The sequence below is a fragment of the Bactrocera neohumeralis genome, chromosome 4 (assembly GCF_024586455.1).
Source record: "Bactrocera neohumeralis isolate Rockhampton chromosome 4, APGP_CSIRO_Bneo_wtdbg2-racon-allhic-juicebox.fasta_v2, whole genome shotgun sequence".
NCBI lineage: Eukaryota > Metazoa > Arthropoda > Insecta > Diptera > Tephritidae > Bactrocera > Bactrocera neohumeralis.
In genome coordinates, this window is record NC_065921.1 from 68,129,852 (window position 1) to 68,141,771 (window position 11,920).

General features: G+C 41.6%; 1 long non-coding RNA gene across 4 annotated transcripts in view; it reads right to left on the minus strand.

The window, feature by feature from the left end:
- Positions 1-11,624, minus strand: part of LOC126757064 (uncharacterized) — a 238,134-nt gene extending 226,510 nt beyond the window's left edge. For all 4 annotated transcript variants that reach the window (XR_007666679.1, XR_007666680.1, XR_007666678.1 and 1 more), the window contains exon 1: positions 10,901-11,624. This is a non-coding gene — a long non-coding RNA (uncharacterized LOC126757064). The remainder of the gene's footprint in view (positions 1-10,900) is intronic.
- Between the last annotated feature and the right edge of the window lie 296 nt (positions 11,625-11,920).

An 11,920-nucleotide genomic window follows, 5' to 3' on the forward strand; every position in this document is an offset into this window, starting at 1 on the left:
TAGGGTTATATATACCAAAGTGTTCAGGGTGACGAGTAGAGTTGAAATCCGGATGTCTGTCTGTCCGTCCGTCCGTTCGTCCGCCCGTGCAAGCTTTAACTTGAGTAAAAATTGAGATATCATGATGAAACTTGGTACACGTATTCCTTGGCTCCATAAGAAGGTTAAGTTCGAAAATGGGCAAAATCGGCCAACTGCCACGCCCACAAAATGGCGGAAACCGAAAACCTATAAAGTGTCATAACTAAGCCATAAATAAAAATATTAAAGTGAAATTTGGCACAAAGGATCGCATTAGGGAGGGGCATATTTGGACGTAATTTTTTTGGAAAAGTGGGCGTGTCCCCGCCCCCTACTAAGTTTTTTGTACATATCTCGGAAACTACTATAGCTATGTCAACCAAACTCTACAGAGTCGTTTTCTTCAGGCATTTCCATATACAGTTCAAAAATGGAAGAAATCGGATAATAACCACGCCCACCTCCCATACAAAGGTTATGTTGAAAATCACTAAAAGTGCGTTAACCGACTAACAAAAAACGTCAGAAACACTAAATTTTACGGAAGAAATGGCAGAAGGAAGATGCACCCAGGCTTTTTTTAAAAATTGAAAATGGGCGTGGCGTCGCCCATTTATGGACCAAAAACCATATCTCAGGAACTACTACACCGATTTCAATGAAATTCTGTATATAATATTTTCTTAACACCTGATGACATGTACGAAATATGGGTGAAATCGGTTCACAACCACGCCTTCTTCCAATATAACGCTATTTTGAATTCCATCTGATGCCTTCTCTGTATAATAATATACATATATGCATTAGAAACCAATGATGATAGCGGAATAAAACTTTACACAAATACGGTATTTGAAAATATGTAAATGACGGATAATGAAATCTCGATTATCACTTTATCATGCGAGAGTATAAAATGTTCGGTGACACCCGAACTTAGCCCTTCCTTACTTGTTTTCTGTTAGTGTTGTTTATGAATGGCTTTCTACGGACATTACGACCATGTAACCAGCAACATACAGCACTCGACAAATAGTTTGGGGATCGCAGGTATCACCAATATCATTTTGGCGTGGTTATTAGCTGATTATACCCATTTTCACAATATATAGAGAAGTGCAAAAACGCCTTCTTCCAGCGACTGTGAATAACGTCTCTTCCGAAGGATGGAAGATGTCTACATTAAACCATTTAGGAGGCGGAGCCACGACCACCTTTCAAGATTTTTAGCCCACATATGTTTATCGCTACAGTAATACCTTATACCAAACTTTATTTTGTATCTTATTTGCTTAGTTATGACACTTTCTAGATTTTCGTTTAATGGCGTATTTTGGGCGTGGAAATGACCGATAACTATAACGTTAAACTGGACAGGGACCATATAAAAATTGTAGTAATCAATTTATGTGCACCAAACTTAAAGTTATAATATTTTGAAATCTGCTCTTCAGAACTTAAAACTAATAGTTCTCTAAATCTAAAGCAACCACCAAAAGCGCTTTAACTTCCACAACGAATTATGCTACGCATTTAAATTCTACCTTCCACCTGGACACCTGCACACGCCACACTGGCATATCTCTTGGCATATGAATGCAGATATGCTTAAAATTTCACGCCTACAAGTGTAGCGAAGGAAACACGCCTGCACGCCTGCAAGTAGGCAACACTACAGGAAAGTGCTGAATGTTGGCGAACAAAAGCGCATATAAGGCAGCAGACAAACCAGCGGCGTCCGTTACATGTGCGGGCATACAAAAGACATCGCGCATTGTGCGCCTAAAAGCGCACACTATACAGAAACAAGAGCGTAAAAGGTGCGCTAAATGGTAGTTGCGTTATGTTTATTTTTATTTCTTCGCACATGTTTTGTGAGTGCTGCCAATTGTCTGCGAATTTTTGCCGCCTCAGAAACACAGCTGGCACTATAGTGAGAAAAAATGCGCCCAAATGTATGCATGCGCTGCCAGAAGGAAATAAATAGACGTGTGTGTGTGTGTGTGTGAGTTGTGTGAGTGTAAGTAAGAAGCAGTCAAGCGCAGACACTTTAAAGGCCGCAAAGCGTATGAAAATGCTGCGAGCATGTATAACGTACACCTTTCATTGTGCTGAAATTATTGCACGAAGCTTGTAAGCGCCAGTCTTATAAAATATATACATATATTATGTGTGGTTGTAGCTGTTGCGCGTAAAAACCATGCAAATTCAACTTACAGCAAAGAGAAACGTAGCCAAAAGCAAAACATACGCGCTTAAGCAGATTATTTACAACAAAAGGTGGCGAGCCTAAATGTATGCAGCTGTTAGTAGCAGTTCACAATGCAATAGAACGTTTAGCGAGACGTTTTTGCACTCAGTACTAGTATTATTATTACAACTCTATATTGGCACTACTACTAGTTGGGATAACCAACAAGTCGCGCCACTAGAATCGTGTGTCGAAAACATTGCATACTTTTTGGCGCTTCACTTAACATTTATTGCTGCCAAATTGAAATGGTAGTTGAAAAGAGCCGAACGATTGTTAAATAAACCAAACATATTTACAGCATATATTTAAGCGCCGCTAAATATGCTCCTCGTAGTCAAGTCCTCACCATTTCGGCAGTATTTACCGGCCCACTCAGCGCTCACTGCTTTGGAAAAATATGCAAGTAGTGCGAAAGAAATGAGAAAACATAATGAAACTCGAATGGCAGTACATAAAGCGGGCACAACAGAAAATTAAAAGGCGCCAAATATCATACATTCACAAATAAATACATAGCATACAAAGAGGCGCACGGCACACAAACACACCAGCTGACTTACTCACTACATGAATGAGCAGAGTGAGTGACTAGTGCCACTACAAGCGTAAACAAACAAGCATTTTGCTGCTAAAAAGCGCGTTTAATATGTTGAGCAAGTACTGGAGCTGAGTGGAGTTGAGTGCCGAGTGAGCACCGTCGAAATTGTGGAGCCGGCCGAGATAAGCATGCAAAATGCACGGCACAATAGCGCAGCGGAGCGAAATGCAAGCGCACTGCAATAATAATAATAATCATAATAATAAAGTCGTCGTTAAATAACTGACGTTTGCCAAGCGTCAAGTCAAGTTAAATAAAAAGTTATTGCATACTTTTGCGCATTGACGGCACAAAGCTGCATGCAACTACAAATATGTGTATGTATATATGTATGTGTGCGCTTAGGCGCGAGCGCATAAGTTTGGAACGAACTTCATATGCCAACATAGCAACTGCTTATGAGCGTTTGTGTGCATCAAATTATGGAGAATTCTAAAGAGTGCGAATGCTTTCAAGCCCTAAAAGTATGCTACGAAAATTCCTTTTAAATTTGGGTGCAGCCTTAAATTATTTTCGCTTTTACATGAAGAAGAATTAAGTAGTTTAAACGCAAGCACGGGTTTTCAGCCTAAAAGCGTGCACATTCTTTAGCAAAATTTCAATTGTCGATTTGGATTCGGCAAAGGCTAATCATTTTGCAACTCAAGTTTTTTTATAATAGAAGGACAGCACTTGATATGCAAGTTTTTTCCGCTAGTGGAGAGATATATGCTAAGTATGTATATTAAGAAGCACTGACCGCCTTTTGGTAACCACAAATTCTTCTGTGCCGAATTAACTCAGCGCGCCAGTCGTTCTTCCCTTTTGCTGTTTGGCGCCAATTGGAGATTCCAACTATAGATCTATCTGGTCTTTCCAACGGAGTGCTGCGTCGGACGACAAAGCCTAGCCAGCGAAGGATGGAGCCATGTGCTGAAGTTCACGCAAGGGACGAAAGTACTGTAAGCGCCATTTACTTGGGAGTTGCCAAAAACGATTTTTTTATATAAAGCTCAAGCAGCTTCCGACATCTGGTCTTAAACCAGGTATCATCTGGATACCCAAAATACATCCGTTTAAAAGCGAGCTAATGTGAAAAGGCGAAACATCCCGCCCCAGGATTGTGCGCTCCCTTTTGATGACGGCCACCGCAAACGTATCCAAGATTACGTTTTAAAGGCATACAACTTGAATGACCATTCGGTGTGGGATTCGTGATGGGAGAGAGACTCCGTCGCCGAGTCCTGTATTTCACTCCGGTGGATGAATGTCTAGCCACAATCCGTATCAAAACGAAGTTCTTCAACATATCGCTGATTTGCACCAACATCCCGAGAGAAGAGAAAGACAATGTGACCCAAGGTGTTTTCTAATAGAGCTTGGAGCTTGGATGTCAAAATCGTGCTTGGCGACTTTAACGCCAGGGTGGGCAAAGAAGGTATCTTCAGACTCCATGATGAAACATCTCCAAATGAGTTGAGACTAATCAACTCCGCCGGGGTCCGAAATATAGTTATCTGTAGTACTAGATTCCAGCATAGAAACATTCACCAAGCTACCTGGCTATCTCCGGATCGGAAAGCCACCTACGAGGTCGACTATGTTTTGACAGACGGAAGACACGTCACCAGTGTTTTAGACATGCGTACGCTCCGAGGTCCTAACATCGACTCGACTCTTGTTGCAGCCAAGACACGCACCCTCTTGTGTACAGAGAAAAAAGGACGTCAAAAAACCCACGGAAGGTTCGACGTCGAGAAGCTCTAGTCGCAACAGAAAGCCGAATGATTTTCTACTCGACTTGCACTCCTGCTCTCTGAGAGCACTCATCAGCAACTTTGTATAAGGCACGGTATTTCAGTATCCTTACCTACAACCGCAGACGAAACCATTGGTTTTCAGAAACAGTATAATACCAGCTGGTACGATGAGGTGTCCCGTGTCACAGTGGAGAGAAAACAGACTGCCTACCTCGCAACGTTACAATCGACCGCGACACGTGCGGGATGGGATAGATACCACTAGTTGAAGAGGGAAGCGAGGCGCATTCGCAGACAAAAAGTATAAAGAGCTTGACAAGCTGGCCGACAGGGGTAATTATGGAGGGAATACTTCTCCAGCCTGCTGAATGGCAGTGAAAGCATAACGCCAGGAGAAGGCGAACCCTATTCCCCAATCGATGATGATGGAGCAGACGTTCCATGTCCAGCATGTCCGATGATAGGAATTTAAGTGTGTTCTGGTCTAAATAGTTCTGCTTTCTCAAGATTCGATAAGGAAGCGTAGCAATTGAGTCTTGTAATGAATGAAGGTTTCCGCACTCGCTACATGGCTCCCACGTCCCTTTGACAGTATACATCATTTCGAAGTCATAGATAATTTCGTCTATCTTGGAACCAGTATTAACACCAACAACAATGTCAGCCTCGAAATCCAACGCAGAATAACTCTTGCCAACTGGCGGTACTTCGGACTAAGTAGGCTATTGAGAAGTAGAATCCTCTCTTGACGAAAAAAGACCAAATTCTACAAGTCCCTCATTATTCCCGTCCTGCTATATGGTGCAGAGGCATGGACGATGACAAAATCTGATCAGCCGACGTTACGAGTTTTTGAGAAAAAGGCGAATGCCGCAGTCGATGAAACGATGAACTGTCCGAAATATACGACGACATTGACATAGTTCAGCGCATTAAGAGCCAGAGCTGGCTAGGTCACGTCGTCCGAATGGATAAAAACACTCCAGCTCTGATAGTATTCGACGTAGTACCCGCCGGTGAAAGCAGACTCCACTCCGTTGAACAGATTAGGTGGAGAAGCACATGGCTGCACTGGGTATGTCCAATTGACGCCAAATCGCGAAAGGAAGAAACCATTGGCATGCTGTTGTAAACTCTGCTACAACCGTGAAAGCGGTGTCTACGCCAATTATGAAAAAGAAGACATATAAATATGTATATATATGTACATATATCAAAATAGGTATAATAGCAACAAATTTAGAGAAAGCAGCGTTTAAAGACTTGCAGATTTTCACGCCAAAAGTCGCGTACGGCACAGCTGAGAAAATTAGTATAAAAATACATTGAAAATAGTGCAGATATATTTCAAGAGAAAAGAATTGTTGGCGCAAAGAACACACTCACATATGTATATACATACAAACTTATTTTGAAAACAGCGTGTCTGACTTTGAGGCTGCAATATAGCGTCTGAGTGGCCTTTTAAGATGCCAGCAGCAAACGCTTTCCACAACCATACTTCCTTTGTATGTATGCGGTATGTGGACGCGCCCACTCAGCCAGACTTCGTGTAATATACGCCATTTAATACCAGATTAACCTATCTGCGCGCCTTCAACGGTGATATGCCTGCCTGCAATTGCCCTTCAAAGAATGAGATGACAACGCAGTTGGTTGGACGGCGCGTGCACTCGCTTTGCTCAGCTGGGCTCAGCCATGTTGTGTGTACCACATATGTGTGCTTGTGGGCGTTGTAACAACAAATACATATGCCTATATGCTGTTTTTCTTATGTTCGCTCGTATTTGTTTTGGCGGACTGTCGCTGTATGCTCTCACCTTGCGCTTACACTTGCCTTTCGGAGTTCTCCTTTACATTTTTCGGTCGGCATTTTTAATTAAAGACACAAGGACACAGGTATTGATTTTAGTTGCGCCTTCCTTTTAATTTTAATATCTGTTTTATTTTTATTTTTTTTTTTTTTGCTCAGCCTGGCGCTGGTTGCGCTTTGAGTGCTGTGTAAATTAAGAGATTCCGCATTAAATATTCCATTTTTAAGCGTTTTCTCTTAGTTTATGTTCTTATTTTTATATTTAACAAAGTTGTTTGCGGAAAAAATTGCACTGCGCGCCTAAAAATATGCAAATAACGCTTGAAAAGCGCATTTAAATTGCGTTGATTTAATTTTTCGTTCGAAATATTTTTTATTTGCTATTTATATTTATTTTTCTGGCGTTAATTTTTTTTATTTACTCACATTGGCAAACTTTATATTTAAATTCATTTGATTTTCCGACATTTTTTCCCCAACTTTTACAACATTCAATAATTTTACGTTTTTATTTTTATAATTTTTTTTTTATTACTGCGCGCCATGTAATGCCAGTGATTGCTTGATTTCCTGTGGATGACTGTGTACAACTGTACGTATGAACGTATGTGTGTGTGTTTGTATAGCTTTGTTGGCATACAATTAAAACCGCAAATAAATGTGCGCTATTTGCTTGAGCACATACACACACACACGGCAGCAAACGCCTATAACCTCACACACATATCAATTCGCACACACACACACATACACTCTCAACCAAGCAAATATGCTTATTGAAAAATCATACAGTCACACAATCAGCACAGCACAATCACACGCGCATATATATCACAGCCAGCTCATCTCGTCGGCTCTGGTCGGTTAAGCGGCTCGTTGACTGCGTGTTTGCTGTTTGCTATTTGCCCGACTGGCTTAATGACAAAAATGTGTTGATTGTATTTAAAAATACTTCAAATGCAATTAATTTCAAGTCTCCACTCACGCGCCCGCTCGCTCCTCACGCAGCCAAACACTCAGCGCGCCCATCACCCGCCTACCCACTCAACGGCGTTGCATACTTTCGCGCGCGCCTTTCATTTATTCATGTATGTATGTGTGCATTAATTTGAGCGGCTCATTGCCGTCGTTTGTTCACTGCCGCTTGTTTGTTTATGCGAAATGCTAATGAGCTTTCGCGCTGCGTGCCAATCACATTTTAAATAACCAACACTTTGCCGGCTGCCTGAATGGTAAGTGTACTATATGAAAATCGCATTTCCCTTTACAATAACTCATTGCTGACTTTGTTTATATTTATGTCTGCTAATTTCAACGAATGCTTATAAATAGCTTTCGCATAGCTTCGGAAATATGCAGCAATACCTGTGCGATAATTAAGTATTAATTGGGCAATATCTTAATTTGCGCGCCAAAAAGTATGCTCATTTAAAAAAATGAGTAAATTAATGTGCCTTTCGGTGGACGTGAATGAAGGTAGATGCTTTGCTATTAAGATTAGAGCAAGAAGAACACTTCTCTCAGGAGAGTAAAGTAACAAGAACAGTGTAGTGTAAATAGACACTTCCAACTTTGGTTGGAGTACAGGAATCTTCTTCTTCTTTACTGGCGTAGACACCGTTTACGCGGTTATAGCCGAGTTAACAAGTCTTTGTTCGTCGAGAGAGGAGCTTACTTCTCACTTGCTTACTCAGTCCGATGTAGCACCAGTTGGCAAGAGTTATTCAGCGTTGGATTTCGAGGCTGATATTGTTATTTGTGTTAATAATGGTTCCAATGTAGACGAAATTATCTACGACCCCGAAGTATTGACTATCAACAGCGACGTGGGAGTCTAGTCGTGCGTGTGACGATAGTTTTTTTGAGGACAGGAGATATTTCGTCTTGCTCCCATTCCCTACCAGACGCATTTGCCTCACTTCCTAATCCATTCTGGAGAAAACGATGTCATCGGCGTACGCCAGCAGTTATGCAATCTTCTGTACCTTCCCTATTTAGTTCTGCAGCTCGAATTATTATCTCCAGAAGCAGGTTGAAGAAGTCGCATGATAGGGAGTCGCCTTGTCTGAAGCCTCGTTTGGTATCGAACGACTCGGAGAGGTCCTTCCCGATCCTGATTGAGCTTTCGGTATTGTTCCATTTTTTTTAGAATACACTTTTTGAAGTCAATGCTCATTTCGTTTTCTCATTGTTCTACAAAAACTCAATTTCAACCGTGTAGAACATCGACTGATTAATTAAAAACTGAGTCAGAGTTAGTCAGCGTTTTCCAAGGCGTCGGCACCTGCATATGTGGAACTAGTGATTCCGTTAAAAGAACCAATGAGAAAATCAGCAGGTTAGTAAGTAAAAATGCAGCTTCTCATGGCTAAATTAGCGCTAGTTGCGCCATTTTGATACATTATCGGAAGGGCTCGAAATCTTGTTATCTCCGTTCATCGCAGTGTTGAAATATTTGGTGGACTGCTGTTGTTTTTTAACGAATACCTAGTCCCCGTTAGCATGGCAACCGTTAGATAAGTAGTCATCGCGGACGTGCAATGATAGACTCGGAACAAGTAAAAATTTAACCTGCTATAGTATCTAGAACGAAGCTGCACAAGGTTCACTTCTGATTCTCGCGGCAACTCGAGCTCTTCGTCGGCAATGAGTGGTGCTTTAGCTCCAAGTGCGCCATTAACTGAATAGGAATCGGTGAAGGTGTTAATAGCTCCACTGTGAATGACACTCAGTGCTTCTCTGAAGTTTGTTGTGTCCGAAGTCTGGTTGGCATATTGATTTATGTTATCGAGGTAGTTGTGAAAGGACCTTTTGATATTACTAGGCGGCAGCTGCGCTACAAGCAGGTCGCAGCAGGGATGATATCTACGAAAGCGCCACAGAAGAAACGACTTGAAGAGGAGTTTATTATGCTCCTTAACTGGGAGCAAACGGTTCTAACTGTGCAGCTGTTCGATGGGAGACATCAAGAGACATCCCGTCGTAGTCCGAAGTTCAGTGTTGTGACATGTCTGCCGGCTAGCGACTTGAAAATTTTGATGCGGCTATATACTTTGGCCATAATCGCGATCTTGTAAGAAGTGAAGGAGCACAGGCTGTCGAAAGTCACATCTAAAATCTTAGGATTATTGACAATCGGAATTTTAAGGACATCAACTGCAATATTAAGGTCAAGTCTGTACTCCTTCGTCCAGTTAGTGATGGTCGCTGTGGATTTAGTGGAGCAGAGTATTATGTTCCGTGCAGCGAGGAAGCGAGAAAAGTCGAAGAGATAGCCGTTTACTTTTGAGCACATGCCATCGACTAAATTGCCCGACGTCATTATCGTCCAATCATCTGCGTACGAGTTGATAGAAATTCCCTCTGGTGGCTGAGGGAGTTTAGAGTTTTTAACTCGAAACAATACGGATGATTTTCGATCGCTCAGTTAGTTCATTGTCCACCTCTTCAGTTTTGAAGGAAGTGTAGATTTTTTTGTGTCCTCAAGTAGCGTTTTGTAGTTTACTGTGTCAAAGGCTTTTGACAAGTCCAACGATACGAGGATCGTCCTCTCGTAGGGTGTTTTTTGGTTGAGGGCATAAACTATGGGGGCATTTATGACGCTAAGTGGTGCTGTGTTCTTTTCGGAAGCCATGCTACTGGTTTTCTAGACTCAGGTAATGTGTGAAGGTCGGGAATTGGCCACATAAGTTTCGCTATTCTGCATTTGGTTATAGATTTCCAACTGTTTCAACTCTTCTGCTTTTTGAACTCTCCTGTAGTTATTCAGTAGAATTTCGAGGCCTTCTCAAGTTCTACCGCTTCCGCTTGCAAAATGGCATCTGAGTTTGGTAGACGGATAGAGAGCGAGATATATACAGATGCTCGGAGTATAGTCGGCAGACCATTATGGCATAGTCGTTATAGATTGATAGAGTATTCTCCTTCTTATAAAAGCTCTATGCCATTCTTGTCTTGAAGGTATTCTCATTTGGAAGTAACTATTCAAATTCCATCTTGGGTGGATATAGGATATTTAAATTTATTGTAGCTTCCGAGTATTCCTATTTTCATGAAAAACCCAAATACTAAAAGTATGCGTTAATTTATGCTGAGCAGGTAATTTTTTTGATAAAATAGACAACGAAAATATCTTCATAAGCGAGATAAAAGCTTGAAATGCAAATAAAACTTTCAATAGTATAATAATCTGTAGTGAGTTAGTACTTTTTTAAACAGAACCCTCCCAAAAGTATACTACTTTGGTACTTTTTTAAACAGAATCATCCCAAAAGTATGCAAAACTTTTGCATTTTTTTAATATACAAAAATCTACACAAACTTAAAAATTTAATTTCAAATAAGTTTAAATGCCTTACCTAAGATTTCAAACACCTATATACTTTAACGCCAAAAATTATGCAAGAAAAATATCAAATTACAAGAAAACGAGTCATAATTTTCTGATAACAAATAAAATTGTTCACACTTACCGGCATTCATGTTCTGCTACTACATTAAAGCGTGAAGAAATGCTGCTTAACGCACACACACACAAACATGACGCAGCCACCGAGGAGGCAGCGAATTAAAAACTCCCTGGTGTGCATTGACACCCAAGCAATTATTTCTTTCATTTTTGACACCGCTCAAATAGCCTGCTGCCAATCAAGCGCGCAAACTGGCGGTCTGCTAGGCACAGTTGTTGTTGTTGTTGTTGTACTAGTGCTGCTCGTTACCAAGGCCGGTTTACGCGGCGAGGGTGAGCGAACGACGCGCAACAAGCTGTCAGTTACCGGATATTTTTAAATTACTTCCGCCTACAGGTGGGCAACGCACACACACACACACACAGCCAACCGCAAGAGGCAGAGCAGGGAGGGTCAGGCGATTATTTTTTCATATCTACAAGTTGAAGCATTTTTTGTACATTTTCATAACTCATTTGTCGCTAGAAAGTATGCAACAAATATTTTATAACACGCACACGCGCATACATACATACAAACATACAGACGGTTCTGCCACTCGCATAATTTATGGTCACTTGGCCCGCAGATGCCAATGCACCGTGAGCGTAGTCAAAGGAAAAACCTCAAAAAACGCCAAGAAAACATGCAAAAAGCGCGACGCCAACGCCGACGAGCGGATGACAACGACATTGAGGCGACAAAAATTTACATAATCTTCCGCCTGTGTGTCCTTTGCACACCGCCATCGCTGGCAAACTGTTCGAAAGTTGGCGACACCCAGCCATAGCCGATGGTCGCGGACAGCTGTGTCGCGTACGCTCTCAACGGCAATCGAAAAATCGGAAAAATACTAAATTTCTCCGGCTCGCTCATTTATGCTGGCGGTCTTCGGCGCCTTGTAGTTTTGTCGCTTACTCCCTGAAAGAGCGACAAGCTTGTGAGAGCAGCCGGGAACTCAACAACTCAGTTGACCGGTATGTGTTTGTGCTGAGAGCGTAAAGTGTTATACAAGCCTAATTTGTCAATAAAAAAGCTATGAAT